Source organism: Sorex araneus, chromosome X, assembly GCF_027595985.1.
Source record: "Sorex araneus isolate mSorAra2 chromosome X, mSorAra2.pri, whole genome shotgun sequence".
In the NCBI taxonomy this organism is placed as follows: Eukaryota; Metazoa; Chordata; class Mammalia; order Eulipotyphla; family Soricidae; genus Sorex; species Sorex araneus.
In genome coordinates this window covers 131199553-131215878 of record NC_073313.1, presented here as the reverse complement: position 1 = coordinate 131215878, position 16326 = coordinate 131199553, and the positions used below count along the sequence as shown (strand labels likewise).

Below are 16326 nucleotides of genomic sequence, written 5' to 3'. Positions count from 1 at the left end.
TGTTTGTGTGTTGTGTCTTTACCTATATGTTTGTGTGTTGGAAGTAAGGATGGGAATAACTGCCACAACTAAAATTATCTCAAAGTCTCCTATAAGATGCAGTATGCCTGCTTACTAATATGTCTCAGTAGTATTCAGTTGTTTTCACTGGAACCTGTATATATTGTCAAAGTTACTATTCTAGATAAAATGTTAAAATAAATGCATCCCTACTAGAGAAGTTTTATAATTCAAAAGATAGAAAATGGAATTGCAATCTTGTTTTTGCTTTTTTTTGCGGGGGGGGCATACCTAGCTGTGCTCAGGGCTTACTCCTGGCTCTGCACTCAGGGATCACGCCTGAGAGAGCTCAGGGGAGCACATGTGGTACCAGGGATCAAACCCAGGTCAGTCACATGCGAACAAGTCCCCTATCCACTTTACTATTGTCCTTGCTTCTGGAATTACAACCTTAAACCACAATTTATCGTTTTTCATTAAACACTGTAATAAACAGTGCTTTCCTCAAACTTTCATAAATTAACATTGAACTTTTTTTTATTCTCTCAGCATTGACTTCAAAGAAAACACTTTAAAAGTTACTTTCATTTTGTTTGACATTTAGATTAAAATAGTCTGATTTTATTTTATTTTTTTCTGATTTTATTTTTAAATATAAAAAATTTAAAACAGAACTATTATATTGTTCATAAATTTCACTTATAGGTACTTACCCAAAGAAGATGTTAATTCAAAATGTATATGCAGTCCTATGTTAATTGCAAAATTGTTTATAAAGGTATGGTGACATTGTAAACCACAGATTATCAATATAAATGTTAAAAGACTGTAGTATCAGTAAATTCTTTGCATGACAGGAAATTTAATATAATTAAGTATATTATTTCTTTGAACCTTTAAAAACTAGCAGAGAACCCTAATACTGCTTACCTTGCCTTTGCATGTCAGGGTATATAATTTCCAGGAACATCATCCACTGGCTGGCAAGAACATGGGGAATATTAAAGACTTGTCATATTGAAGATGTGACTTTAGCCATTTGGGTAACAGAGTTAGAACCTAAATGTTACTAGACTATATGAGAATTGTGAAACAGAATATTGTCTTTCCTCAATGCTTTCAATAGAAATTAACAGAACTATGAAAACTTAAGGAACTGTGTAGATGTTAGTATGGAGCATAACGATTTTAATGTGTTTTGTTCTAAGATTTAGATAGGAAAATGATAATCTATTTAGTTAAGGAAAACCTAAGTATAGAAAATAGAAGATGTACTATTACAGAATAGTGCTAGTCTGGCAATTTCATCTCTAACCAATGTAGTATTTAATTCTTGCACAAAATTTTCTTTTCAAAAATCCAATGACACTGTAACATAAAATAACATTTATACATTAGAAAATTATTTAAAATTATTTAAGAAATTGATCATAGAAAGAAAATATTTCCCAATGATGATGTATTATTTCTAGTTAGTAGTTATCAATCATTTTTTTTTGTAACTTGACCCAGTGAGAAATTTTTAGTAACTGGAGCTTTCAATTTCAACCAAGATCATAGAACATCTACATGTAGTGTAATTAGTGACCCTAAAGAACTCACAGCAATGTTATGTTAACACTTATGGCATGTCCGGGAATTTTGTCAGATTTTATAGTTCCCAAGAAAGAGTAAACTTCAACTTGAAATAGGAAAAATATAATGATAACTTTTAGAACTCTGGTTGAAATTTATTCATTAGGTTGACTGATATCAAATCAAAGGTCACAGTTTAACACTTCTGTTAGAAAATAATGAGTGGTTTTGGCTCGTGTTAGAGCACATGTCTCTCATTTGTGTATATGAGAGAAAGAGAATAATAGCTATTGCTCCAGGTAGAGAGAATAATATAGATTTAGATACTGGTGAAAATAATACAATGTGTTAGAAGGAAGAACAATTAAGCTGAAAAGACTGGAGAGGAAATTTGATGTGAAAGATACAGAGATGATGGGGTTAGAATGGAAAAGGTGGGGAAAAATCTAGTAAGAGACATTTTACTTAACATATTCAGCAATAAATAACCAGTAATTGATTATTCAGTAAGATCCATAGCATCTATTCTTGATAATAGTCTGTCATATTCATTTTGGTTTCATTTATGTGCGTATATGTGCAAATACATTACTCATGCACTGTAGCACTGTCGTCCCGTTGTTCATCGATTTGCTTGAGTGGGCACCAGTAATGTCTCCATTGTGAGATATGTTGTTAATGTTTTTGGCATATCAAATACACCACAGGTAGCATGCCAGGCTCTGCTGTGCAGGTGAGATACTCTCGGTAGCTTGCCAGGCTCTCTGAGAGGGACGGAGGAAGGCAAATGCCCTAGTAGCTGTCCTATTGTTCCAGTCCACAGTACTCATAGATAAAGATATTTATGCATTCATTTTTGAAAGATCTACATAAATTAATTTTTAGGTTTTTTTTTAGAGGAACAGTCATGCTTAGGACTTACTTCTGGCTTTGTATTCAGGGGCCATTCCCGACAAGGCTCTGAGGACCATATGAGGTGCTGGAGATTGAGCTCAGGTCTACTGTGTGGAAGACAAGAGCCATACAAATTGTAGTATCCCTTAGGTCCCCAATTTTTTTCATTTAATGTATATTTATTGAGCATTTATTCAAAATCAGAAAATGAGAAAACATGGTAGTATATAAAAATAAAACTAATTTGTTAGTTTCTGTAAATTGCATCTAATTTTTATTTTATTTATTGCAAAACGAAGTTTTGCTGCATTTTACCTTTATATATTGAACTACTAAGAATATATTTGCAACTCATGTTTCTGTGTCAATTCGTCTTTATAAAGATATATCTAAGTTCTCTTCTAGCACATTGATGCATAACAATCCCACGTTCTCTGACATCTTCTAAACTATAGAAGGAAAACAGAGAAAGTACTTTCCCCATCATTTCCTACAGCTCTGAAGAAGTGCTAATTAATTCCTGGATCACAGTGAAGATTTGTATTCATCATTTCAGTTTCCCCCTAAAACTAAATGCTGTTCTACTTTCGTCAGTCTATAAAACATTTCAAATAGACAGAAATAGAACTTGGCCTGAAGAAGAGTTAATCTGGTACCTTACCAGGAAGTTACAAAATATCTCCAATTGCCTTTCTGTACTACTATTCCTTAAAAGTAGCATAATTTTTCAGTTTTTTCCTCTATTGCGACAAAATACTTTCAGGAATTTCATCTTTGGTGGAAATGTCTTGTAACTGAGTTATTGAACAGTCAATTCAATAACACTCAATTCATGATTATGGGAGGCAAAAGACAAAGTCTTGGCATTATCAGGTCAATTCTAATATGATACAATATTAATCAACCTCATTAGAATCACTAGAATTGCAACATTAGAACCAGTGTCCCTGCCTTTTTACAATGTATTTGATTACAGGTTGTTTTTTAAGTGCAAAATAGAGATGAATCTAGGAAAAAAGCCATTTCGTTACTTCCATAAAACACTTGTTTTAATTTTCATTTTTTACAGTAAACAATATTATATAACTTTGATTTATATCACACAAATGATAACTGATGGCTTTTTCATATTTGGTCCGCACTTGGCAGTTCTCAGGCTTACCCCTGGCAGTGCACTGAGGATTTGGGAGGGTTTCCAAAACCTCATGGAGGGTTTGGGAGACCTTACGCGGTGTGAGGGATCAAACCTATTGTGTACAAGTTTAGCATCATACTCCATTATATGATTGCTTTGATCCAACTGCTGATTCTTATTTGTAAGTGTTTCTCTACTTGTGTTTTCAGTAAGGTTTGTTGGCTGAATTGGGGCCAAAAATTGAACTACTAATATATTTTCCATACCACACGAATTTACAATGTGTGAATATCAGGAGGATCTCCCAAGTAGAGTTCATAAAGATTCAGGCCATTCTTAGTCACAAATGGCAAAGTCAGACATTTCTGGTGAGGATACACTGGGATACTGCTCTACTTTGGGATACCAGTCAGGGCCACATCTATCTGTGTTATGGAGCCTCCATGGTTATGGAACCATGCTGGTTCCCAGACAAAAATGTTTGCCAAGGATCAAACTTACACATGGAAAGCATGTGACCCTGAGTCATTTCGCAGCCCCCCTCCCCAGAAACATATTTTTGATGTATAAGGACTGATATTTGATTAACCTGTAATTAGATTAAAGTAGCCATCATTGTCATCATTATCATCATCCCGTTGATCATCGATTTTCTCGAGTGGTCTCAGTAAGGTCTCCATTCATCCTAGCCCTGAGTTTTCAGAAGCCTCTCTTTACTTGTCCTTCCCAAGGGTACCACATTGGAGTTTCTTTCAGGGTCAGGGGAATGAGACCCATCATTGTTACTGGTTTTGGCATATGAATACGCCACAGGGAGTTTGCCAGGCTCTCCCATGCGAACAGGAAACTCTTGGTAGCTGAAACAGTAAGTAGGATAAATGACATATTGTAAGAAATTAAATGGAAAAACTCAGCATAGTCATGAAAAACAGTTTTGTTTCTTCCTATTCCACATATAAGTGAACTCACATGGTCTTCATCTTCCACCTGCTGAATTATTTTGTTGTAGTTTCATCTACTTTATTGCAAAAGTTGCATTTTGCCTTTTCTAAATGTTGAACTGTGTTCCTTTGTTTTCATGTGCCACATCTTTATCCACTTACCTTTTTTATCCATGTCACCTTTATCAACTAACTATTGTATAGAGTTCTGTAGTACATATAAGTGGATATATGTAAACATATATTTTTCAAACTAGGTAATGAATTAAATGATAGGCTAGGCAATGGATTATAGCAGTGTGATTAAATTTGTAGAATTGAAGCACAATTTACAACACACCATTATCACCAAAATGCCCATGACCTTCCAGCCTTATACATATGTCACCACTGCTCTGAATGTCCTTCCTTCTCTCCCAGCCATCCCTCCACTATTTCATAGTTGAAAATTATGCTTCCTAATCTAATATCCAGGTCTTTGATCCACTTTTAATAAATTAATTTTACAATGTGAGATTGGGCTTCAGTTTTATATTTTTTGCAACTGGTCGTCCAGTTTACCAAAAAACATTTATTGAAGATATTTATTTGCTTCATCTTATACACCCTGATCCTTTTCCATAGATTTACTGTCCACAATACACCTGAGGTTTTATCACTAGGATCTCAGTTCTAATCCACTGGTGTTATAGCCTTTCATTATTTCAGTGTCACACTGTTTTGTTTACACATTGCTTTATAGTATAAAGTCAAGAAATATAATTCCTCCCAGTCTCAATTTTTCTAGGATTTTTTGACTCTGTGGCATTTTAATTTTCCATAAATGTAGGATAACATGGGGTTTGTTCTTTTAGCCTTGCCGCAGGGAACTTAGTTTATCTTAAACCAATGTCTTTTCCATATGGACACAGGAAGACAGTTAATGTTATGCTTTGTAATGTGGGAGCCTATTGACTCCAATAATATTTATTCCCGGGCATCTGATTTCTCCACTCAGTTGCCCTTAGTTCCTAGCACCCCAAAAGCAGGGTCCCGAAGAGGGACCGAATGGACCCAGGGCAAGCTGTGAGCTACCCTGGCATCGAAATGAACCAGGCCAAAGCGCCACAATACTCAACTATAAGTTGAGAGCATGGTCATAGACAAATGCTGTCATGATCCAAAAGTAACGACGAGACTAGTTCCCTGCTGGGGTTGGGAAGACTAACCTGGCCTGAGGACTGTAGTCTGGAATATATAGTGAATGTCTTCAGGAAGAATTGAACTTTAAGTCTGATAAATCTCTTACTGTGCTCATATAGAATGACATTGCTAGAAGTAAATTATTCTAAAATTATTAAAATATTAGAAGTAAATTTCCTATAAATATTTAAGCAAATTACTAGCACACACCCTGACACACCCTTGCTTGGACCCCACCCTTGAACAGATCTCCTAATAATCTCCTTAGATGAGATTTTGTTAATCTCCTCGAGAAATGGTTTTACCGTTCTTTGTTGATTTGCTAATGTTCAACCCACCTTTGTGTCACCACCCTATGTAATTTGCTATATAAACTAAAACTGGGGGACTACAGAGAGTTAGAAGACAGGGGAGACAGAAGAAGAAGACAGAAGACACAGACAGAAGAAGACACAGAAGCATAGACAGAGAGAGGTTGGAAGAGAACAGAGGAGATACTACAGAGACAGAGACAGAGAAACAGACAGAAGAGAGCACAGGGCACACACAGAAGCAGAGGACAAGGAGGAGCCATCCCGATCTGGTCCATACACAGCGGCTCGAGAACACCGAACATGAGGGGCGTGTGCGAGAGAGAGCTGCCCTGAGAGCCCAAGGACAACAGAACAACAGGACACACATATAGTCTCCCCCTCCCCCACGCGCTGCCTTTGTAATTTTTTACACATAAACATTGTTGTGTGTTCATCCTAGTTCTTTGAAGAATGCCACTGGGATTTTGATAGTAACTGTGTTAAATACATATCACTATTTGGATATGATAATAATTTTGACAGTATTAACTTTGTGAATCCATAAGGTGAAATATGATTTATTTCTAGTTGTGCACCTTTATTTCTGTCATAGGAGACTTATGGTTTTCACAATATATGGATTGCATTCTTTCATTCAGTTGGTTTCTAATTTTTTGAGGGCACTACCTAGAATGGACTTGTTTTAGTCTCTTTTTTCAGTGCTTGAATATAGAAATGCAGCAGATTTTTGTGTATTGATTTTGAAGTCTGTTACTTATGTTACTTTGCTGTACTGGCTTATTGTTTCTATATTTTGTGGAGTGTTTAGGGTCTTCAATATATATTATCGTGTCATCTTCAGATGGTGAGAGTTTAACTTCTTTTCTGATTTCAATCCATTTTATTTATTTTTCTTGCCTAATTGATCTGGTAAGAACTTCCAAAGCTGTATTGAATAGTAGTGGTCAATGTGGACATCCTTGCCTTGTGCCTGATCTTAGAGGAAAGGCTTTCAGTTATTCACCATTATTTGTGATGTTGGCTATGAGCATGTTACAAATGTCCATTATTATCATGAGGAACATTCCTTCTGCTCCAGATATTTTTTAGGATTATTATGAGGGGAGGTTTGGGAAATACCTGGCTATTCTCTTTTGGCTTTTTCGGTAACACTCTGAAAATGTGCTTATTCTGTGATTTCAAGTATCTTTTATAAGCAGAAGAATGTTGGATATTGTTTTCTGATCCATCCAGCCACTCTATTCCTTTAATGGGAGTAGAACGTTCAGTTCATTGGCAGTGAGTGAGATCATCTATGTGAGATGTGAGGAGTTGATGATATGTTACTAAGAATATTAATGTTATTTTAACCATTTGGCTTTGTTCTTTTTAGAAGAGCATATTCAGTTCCCTTATAGAGCTGATTTGGAATTAAAATATGTCTTAATTTCTTTTTGTCTAAGAATGTTTTTTATCTCGCCCTCAAATCTGAATGATATCCTTGCAGGGTAGAGGACACTTGATTGGAAGTTACTTTAATTATGTTGAATATATCATTACGTTCCCCTCTTTTTTGTAGAGTTTCATGTTAAGAATCTTAAATTGTGGGGCTGAAGCAATAGCACAGAGGGTAGGGCGTTTGCCTTGCACTCGGCCAACCCGGGTTCGATTCCCAGCATCCCATATGGTCCCCTGAGCACCGCCAGGGGTGATTCCTGAGTACAGAGCTGGGAGTTACCCTGTGCATCACCAGGTGTGACCCAAAAAGAAAAAAAAAGAATCTTAAGTTGCAAAAAACTAAGGCACGCCGATGGGTTTGTGCACTCGTGGGCTCTCTGGGCGGCTCTGTCTCACCGCCCATGTTTGTTGCTCTGGAACCGCTGTGTGTGGCTGTTGAACAAGGGCAGGCAACGGAAGGAAGAAGGCCAAACTGGTTGCTTGATCAGTTAGTTTATTTCATTCTCTCTCTCTGCTTCTCTCCCTGTTCTGGATCTCTCCCTGGATCTCGACCTCTAGGCTACACACAGCCAGGTAGCAAAATCAACATAAGAAAGACCTTCCTGAGGGCTGTCAGTTTCAAAGGGAACACAACCTAGGGGCATTCCAAAGACCTTCCTGACTCTTAAGGTGTTTCTCTCTTTCCCTTAGTCCAAACACTCAGTAACATCTTAATACGTTATTTTTGTATGGACATAGGAAGAGATACATTGAGGCTTGCAAGGCAGCTCTCCTGGCAACATCTTGCCACAGACTCAGTAGAGCACTCAGGCCAGATTAATCATTCCTAACCCTAGCAGGGTCCAAATCTAGGTATCACTGTTTGGATCATGACAACATTTTTCCATGACCAAGCTCTTAACTTATAGTTAAGCATTAGGCACTTTGGCCAGGCCCATCTCGATGCCAGGTAGCACACAACTCACCGCTTGCCCTGGGTCCGTCTCGTCTCTTGTAGGGACCCTGCTTTTGGGGGTGCTAGGAAGTAAGGGCAGCTGAGGCTTAGGTCAAGAGAACAGATGCCCAGGACTCTATCATGTAGAGTCAAATGACTCCCAGGTTACAAAAGCATGGCATTTGCTAAGTCTCTCTGTGTCCATACAAAAAGGACATGGCTCTGAATAAACTATGCAAAGGACTCAAGGAGAAGAGAAAAGCAATATTTACAAGTCAACAAAACACTAAGAAAGAAGCTACAAATAAACACAGAGGAATGGGAGCACTGTGATGGGAGTAACCCAATAACCTAAACTACCTGAGGCTATGTAATCCTACATTAAGTGACTTTTATGCTATGTCCTCTGTGATTTTTTTTACTTCCCTCTTGCTACTTTTAGTAGTCTGTTTCTCTCTTTTGTGCTTGTAATTTTGAATATAACATATATTGGTGTTAAATTCGAGTTTGTTTTGCTTGGGACTCTTTGGGTTTCATGTATCTGTACCAGATGTCTCTCTTCAGGCTAGGGAATTTAACATCTACTGTCTCCTTTTAAATAGCCTTTATCCTCTTTGTCTCTGCTCTCCCAACTGTATCCCTCGGTTCCTGAGGTTATTCCTTTTGATGTTATCCAAAGACAGTTCAACACAGAAATTAAGTATTGTAATATAACACCGCAAAAAGAAAAGGAAAATCCCATGATGACATCAAGTCTTGAGAGGGCATCTGAAATCACCATCATATGAATTTAATTGATCCCTTCAACCTTTGTCCAATAGGATTGTTTGAAAAAGTGTTAAAACTAAATATGAGCGATTATATGACTGTGGGCTAAGAAGTAGAAAATAAACGCAATTACATTCACAAAAAGTGATTGTATCCATAAGTTAAAAGATCCTTTAGTTTAAAATATGAAGAAGTTATAATTAGATGTGGTTATAGTTTTTCTTTTCAAGAAACATAAAAGCAAACTTCTAAATGACTATTATCTGATTCTGCTATAATAAAGGTATAACTAAGTCTGGGAAATAACTCAAATTACTAGTGCACATAATTTGTATGCTGCAGGCGTAGTTTTCATTTCTGGTACCGCATAGCCCCCAGAAGAATGAATTTCGTTGCTCTTTCCTCTCACTCTCTTTTGCTTTTATTCTGGTAACCAGTATAGTATGCACAGTTATGAGGTATTTTGTTGTGATATCCAGTACTTTTGTTTTGGTTATTTATACTCCACATATGAGTGAAATAGTTATATTTCACTTTCTGGCATTGTACATAGTACAATCATCTCAAGTTCTGGCTACATTGTTAAAAGGCACAAATTTGTGTTTTCAAAATTTATAGTATATTACATTGAATAATAACTTTCTGTGAAAGAAGTGAGTTGAATATAAAATTTTCTGACCCCATCAGGAGAATGGAATAATATGTATATAAAATATTTTAGCCAACCTTTGGAAGAGAGTGATAGGGGCAATTTAGAAACTGAGCAGCAGAACTGAGTGAAAGCATGGTATAGAGAATATTCTGGGCATAGCTAATTGTATTAAGTAGAACTATCTCAATATCTGAGTTATTTTATATATGTGAATTGAGTTAGTAATCTCCTCATGGGATATGATCCAATTGCTGGCATCAAATACCACCCTTCCATTATCACATGTAATACTGAAGGCCCCTGAATTCTTCTGGACATGAAACTGATGGCCTATGAGCACATCTGTATTAGCCCTGGTGGTCCTCCACACCTCAGGGAATGAGCAACACTATTATAATAATAGACCCTCATAATGAACCACTAGGCCCTTTTGGCTGAGAATTGCTGGGGTAGACCAGTGTCTCATAAGCACTGATTTGGTGGGACCCCCAAAATGTATACAAACATTTTTATTTATTTATTTATTGAATCACCATGTGGAAAGTCACAAAGCTTTCAGGCTTAATTCTCAGTTACACAATGCTCAAACACCCATCCCTTCACCAGTGCACATATTCCACCACCAAGAACCACAGTAAACCTCCCCCCACCCCCCCAGCCCCTCGCCCCACCTGTGTAGCTGATAAATTTTACTTTACTTTCTCTTTACTTTGATTACATTCAATATTTCAACAAAACACTCACTATTATTGTTTGGAGATCCCCCCCAAAGTCAGACCTACTGGAAAAGAAGTATTTGATAATTTGTTTTCCATTGCTGAGAATGAAGAGATATAAGGTCGTGTGGCCACAATAGTGGCCGCAAGGTTTTGGATTTCTGTATTTTAGTAACTAAGCCCAGAGAAATTTCTGCAAGAAGTTGCATCATTGCTAGCTCGTACCTCTCTGCTACATTATATTCCACATATGAGTGCAATCTTTCTATGTCTGTTTCTTTCTTTCTGACTCATTTCACTCAACATGATAGTTTCCATGTTGATCCACTTTTATGCAAATTTCATGACTTCATCTTTTCTAACAGCTGCATAGTATTCCATTGTGTAGATGTACACAAACATTGAAGTTGAAAAGGTAACACATGGGGCAGGGGTACATGCTTTGTATGTATGGGGCCCTGGTTAAGTACTAGTCACTGCATGGCCTCCTGAACATGTATGATCCTGATGGATCCTGAACCCTCTGGAGCTAATAATACAGAATCCAAGAAGTGCTATATCCTTGAATCCTAGTATTAAACCATCCAAATTTGTTGGCTTGGTATCACTATGCCCTTGGTGGACTGCAGGGTATCTGCTAGTTAATGTGAACTATTATAATAGTCAAAAGACCATGGGCTGTATTTCTGACTTTATTGTATATCCAGCCATACTTTGAGTTATAATAAATTGCTTAACCTTACTGTGACTCATTTCCTCAGATATCAAGTGGGTATGAGAATCTCTGTCTGCAGGTCACTGGAAGAAAAAAAATTAATAAAATATGTGGGTGAACTTTGAAAAAATTATTTTGAGGACAAATTATTTACAGTAAATGCCTACATGCATCAACCCATACTACCTTAATCTTTATTTTTTAATATTTGGAACTGAAGTGAATTTTTGTTACTTTTGTGTTCATAGGGATGGTCAGGTGATAAGTCATAATTTATATTGATTTCTTTCCTTCTCTGTCCTTCTTTCTAAATGCTGTGATAAAGGGTAATTTAGGCATTCACCATTTACTACATGACACAGTGAATAAAATTTTACTTTGATATAGTCCCATTTATTTTTGCCTCTGTTTTTCTTAGTTAATGTCATCGAATTCAGAATGCATGTAGTTTGATAACTTGAGGAGCTCTACTCATTTTTTTGCCGATGTATTTTTTATTGACTCAGGTCAAATGCTGAGGTCTTTGATCCATTTTGAATTAACTTCACATTATTCTTATTTTTCACTTATAAAACTTTCCATTTCCAACCACGTCGAAGCAAACCATGATTTCATCGTTTCTTACAATTACATAATATTCCATTGTATATTTGATATTTTCTTCATATCCTTTCTATTGTACTAAGTGCTGCAATGAGTATTTTTGTGCATATGTATTTTCAAATTAGTGATTTTGTGTTTACAGGCAGATGTCAAGATATGGAATCTCTGGTCATATGGAATTTCTAATTTTGAGAAATGTTCATAATGCTTTTCATAAAGTTGAAGTAGACAGGATTCTCACCAACAGTGACTAAGGGCTCCTTTCTACTGCATCTCCACCAACACTATTTTTCCCAGGCTTTTTTTATATAAGCCATTTTCACTGGTGTGAAATATCTGTCTGTTTTGATTTTTCATTTCCTTAATCTCTCTTATAACATCTTTATGCTTATTTCAAGTTGCCTGTTAGTTTCCTCTCCCCATATTTTGAATGGATTTATTTTTCTGTTATGAGCTTCAAGAGTGCTTTATATATCTTGGCTATTCACCCCTGGTCTGATGTGTTGTGTTAAATATGCTCTCCCATTCAGTAGAGGCCCTTTTAATTGAAGCCTGAGTTTCTTTGCCATGCAAAAGTGCCTTAGTTTAATGAATTTCATTTCTTTATTTTTGTTTCTGTTATTATTGCAATGATTAATAAATGAAGACAACTCTGAAGTCCATATTCTATAGAGTTCTGCCCATTTTTCACTAAATCTATTTTAGCAGACTTGGTTCTGTAATGTAGTTTTCATGTTCTGTTGTTGCCTTTGACCATTTGTTATCCCCCTATTGTATTTCTTTGTATTCCACATATGAGAGAGATCATTATGTATCTGTCCTTTTCCTTCTAACTTCACTCAGCATTATATTCTCCAGATTTACATACAAATTAGATACAAACTACTTAATAATACCTTCAAAGTTCTGGTGGGGATGGCATTGAATATGCACAGTGCTTTTGGTAGCATAGTCATTTTGACAATGTTAATTCTTCCAATCCATAAATATGGAATATATTTGTGTTATAGTAGTGACATATATTTCACTATATGTATTTAACTTCCTTTCTTAAGTTGATTCTTAGCTATCTAGTGTTTTTTGTACACTTTGGAAAAAGTTTGTATTTTTTATTGCTTTACTTTCTAGCTCATTATATGTATTCAAAAATTTTCACAAAATTTTCTGTGTTCTTTTTGTTGTCTTGGACCTTGCTGTGTTAGTGTATTTTAATTTTTTTTTAATTTTCTTTAGGGTTGTCAATATATATTATTATGTCATCTGTCAATAGCGATAGCTTAACTCCTTTACAGTTTTTCTTCCTTTTTTCTTTAAGACATTTTATTATTGTTAAAGTGACATAGAATAATGGTAAAGGGAAGATGACACTATGGCACATGGTGTGGTGCTGATGTGTTTTATTCATGAACCCTGCCGCTATCTGTATTGAAAATCACAGTGCCTATTTTTTTAAGTTTAATAATATCGTCTTAGGTTGTGGGTATGATTAAATTTATAAGACACTACCCCACTGGTTTTCAAAACAACCAGAATGTTTTGTAGTTTTTATACATAGTATGTGAGTAGCAATATCTCATTGTGATTATAATTTGTATTTCCCTGATAAATAGTGGTGTTGAACATTGTTTGAGCCAGTTTCTTTCTTTATGGCCTGTCAATGATATATCTGACTGCCAGATTTGCCCTCTCCTTATCCTGAGGTTACACTGCTCATCTCCTTAATTCCAAGTTTACTTTTTTCAAAAACTCCCCCAGAAGATACGAAAAGATAGTACAGAAGGCAAAGTGTTTTCATTACACAAGCACAACCCCTATTGATTGTTGTCACCACATATGGTCCCCTGAGCAAACAGCAAGAGTAATCACTGAGCATAGCCAAGTGTGGCCCCTAAAATAACTATTCCTCCAAAAGACGAAAATCAAAGAAAAATCTTCAACCAGAACACTTTGCTTATTCTTGAAGTGAACTACTTTGTGGGGATGTTCATAGAATCTTTCAATTGTTTTTGTATTTATTGCAGTTTGAACTCAGTACAATTCACAAGATACCCTTTCCTCTTCTACCATCTTCACTAAGTTACCAAAGGCACTTTTTTTTTTACTTTTTGGGTCACACATGGCAATTCATAGGGGTTATTCCTGGCTTTGCACCCAGGAATTATTCCTGGCGGTGCTCAGGGAACCATATGGGATGCTGGGAATCGAATGTGGGTCAACCACATGCAAGACAAACGCCCTACCTGCTGTACTATCACTCCAGCCCTCAAAGGCACATTTCTTGTCCATAAATTTTTAGATAATTTTAATTCTTTTATCTACATTTATTTTGTAAAAACAGTAAGATCAATGGTTTTATTGTGAAGAGGACAGCACTGTCTCTCTTTGAAATAATTTTGATTTCTTTACTAGTTCTGGCTTCTTACGAAGGTTCAAAGAAGGCTTAACAAGGTTGGCATAGTGATTATAACGTAATTTCATTTCTATCATAGAGTATGTCTAATGATATCAATCTATATGAAACTTTGACATAAATGACCTACTTTCCACATTTGAGCTGTTTCTTTGATTCAAAACTATATAATGCATATATATACCAAATTAGTAAAATAAACCTGCATGTATTTATAGCCCCATTTTCATATATAATTATGCTTCTATATGGATATAAATATAGTCATAGATTAAAGATGTTTATAATATCTATTTCTATCTTTACAAATATCCCTATATCTATCTATACACCCATATCTATCTATCTATATACACATATATAGATATCTATTTCTGGTTACATATTTGTATCTTTAATTATATATGTCCATTATCTATATATAATTATAGATTGTTCTTATTTCTATTTCTATTTAATTGTATATATTTATACATGTGTATATATAGACCTATATATACATATGTAACTTTAATTGTATATATCTGCATTTATAATTCCATAGATATATTTTGATATTGATTGTATATGACATACATATTATATGGTTATATATAGATACAATGTTTAATTTGCTTTCTAATTTTTAAGCTTAAAGATTTTAAGGCTAAGATTAAATGGTAAACTAGTTTTACTTAACAAACAGTTTTAATAATATAGGATAAACAAAATATACTGGTTTTCAAGAACACTTCTTTTTTTTGTTTTTATTAGTGAATAACCATGAGGTACAGTTGCAAATTTATGAACTTTCATGTTTGCATTTCATTTACATCCCTCCACCAGTGGTCATTCTCCTCCACCAATGTTCCCAGTATCCGTCCCACCACCCCACCCTGCCTCTGCAGCAGGGCATTCCCTTTTGTTCTCTCTCTTGTTGGATGTTTTTAGTTTGCAATAGAGGTATTCAGTGGCCATCATGTTTGATCTATAGTCTACTTTCGGCATGAAGATTTCAACCTGACTGGGTCCTCGCAAAATTCTCTAGTAAGTGTTCCCTTCTCTATCTCAGCTTCCTTTTCCCCCAGCATGTGAGACCAGTTTCCGAGCTGTGGGGCAGACCTCCTGGTTCTTATGTCTACCACTCTTGGGTATTAGTCTCCCATTCTGCTACTTTATATTCCACAGATGAGTATGATCTTTCTATGTCTGTCTCTTTGTTTCTGACTCATTTCACTCAACATGATAGTTTTCATGTTGATCCACTTATATGCAAATTTCATGACTTCATCTTTTCTAACAGCTGCATAGTATTCCATTTTGTAGATGTACTAAAGTTTCTTTAACCATTCATCTGTTTTGGGGCACTCCGTTTTTTCCCATATTTTGGCTATTGTAAACAGTGCTGCAATGAACACACAAGTGCAGATGTCATTTCTACTATACTGGTTTGCCTCTTTAGGATATATTCCCAGGAGTGGTATTGCTGAGTCAAATGGGATCAAGAACACTTCTTTTATGTTGTTTTTCACTATGACTACAGGATTTCTTAGTAGTACTATAAATATATACATTGCACTTTTTTTGGGAGTGTGGGGCCACACCTGGTGGTGCTCAGAGTGGTGCTCATTCCTTGCTATGCATTCAGGAGTCACTACTCGCAGAGCTTAGGGGACCATAGAGGTGTGGAAGATTGAACTCATATCAGTCGCATGCAAGGCATGTGCCCTACCCACTACACTATGGCTTTGGCCCAATGTTCGTAATTCTTGGGTCCCTTAACTAATAAGTATTGTGCTCACTATTTAGAATTACTTTTAGATATTGAAAATTATTTTGTCTAAAGTGAGTATGGCTGTTCCAGCTTTTTTGTTGCTCTTCTCTATTTACTTGTAGTATTGCTTTCCATCTTTTAAACTCATAGTCTGTGTTTGTCCTGTAAACTAGGGGTATTTCCTATAACAGCAGCAAATTGATAGATCTTGTTCCTGATCCATCCAGTCATTCTGTATTTTAACTGGAGAGCTCCTGTGTCTTTATTAAGAAATAATGCTCATTTAAAGGGCTCTGT

General features: G+C 35.8%; 1 protein-coding gene across 1 annotated transcript in view; it reads left to right on the top strand.

The window, feature by feature from the left end:
• The window catches only part of DACH2 (dachshund family transcription factor 2), a 299991-nt gene that overhangs the window by 134001 nt on the left and 149664 nt on the right, over positions 1 to 16326 (top strand). The window lies entirely within an intron of this gene.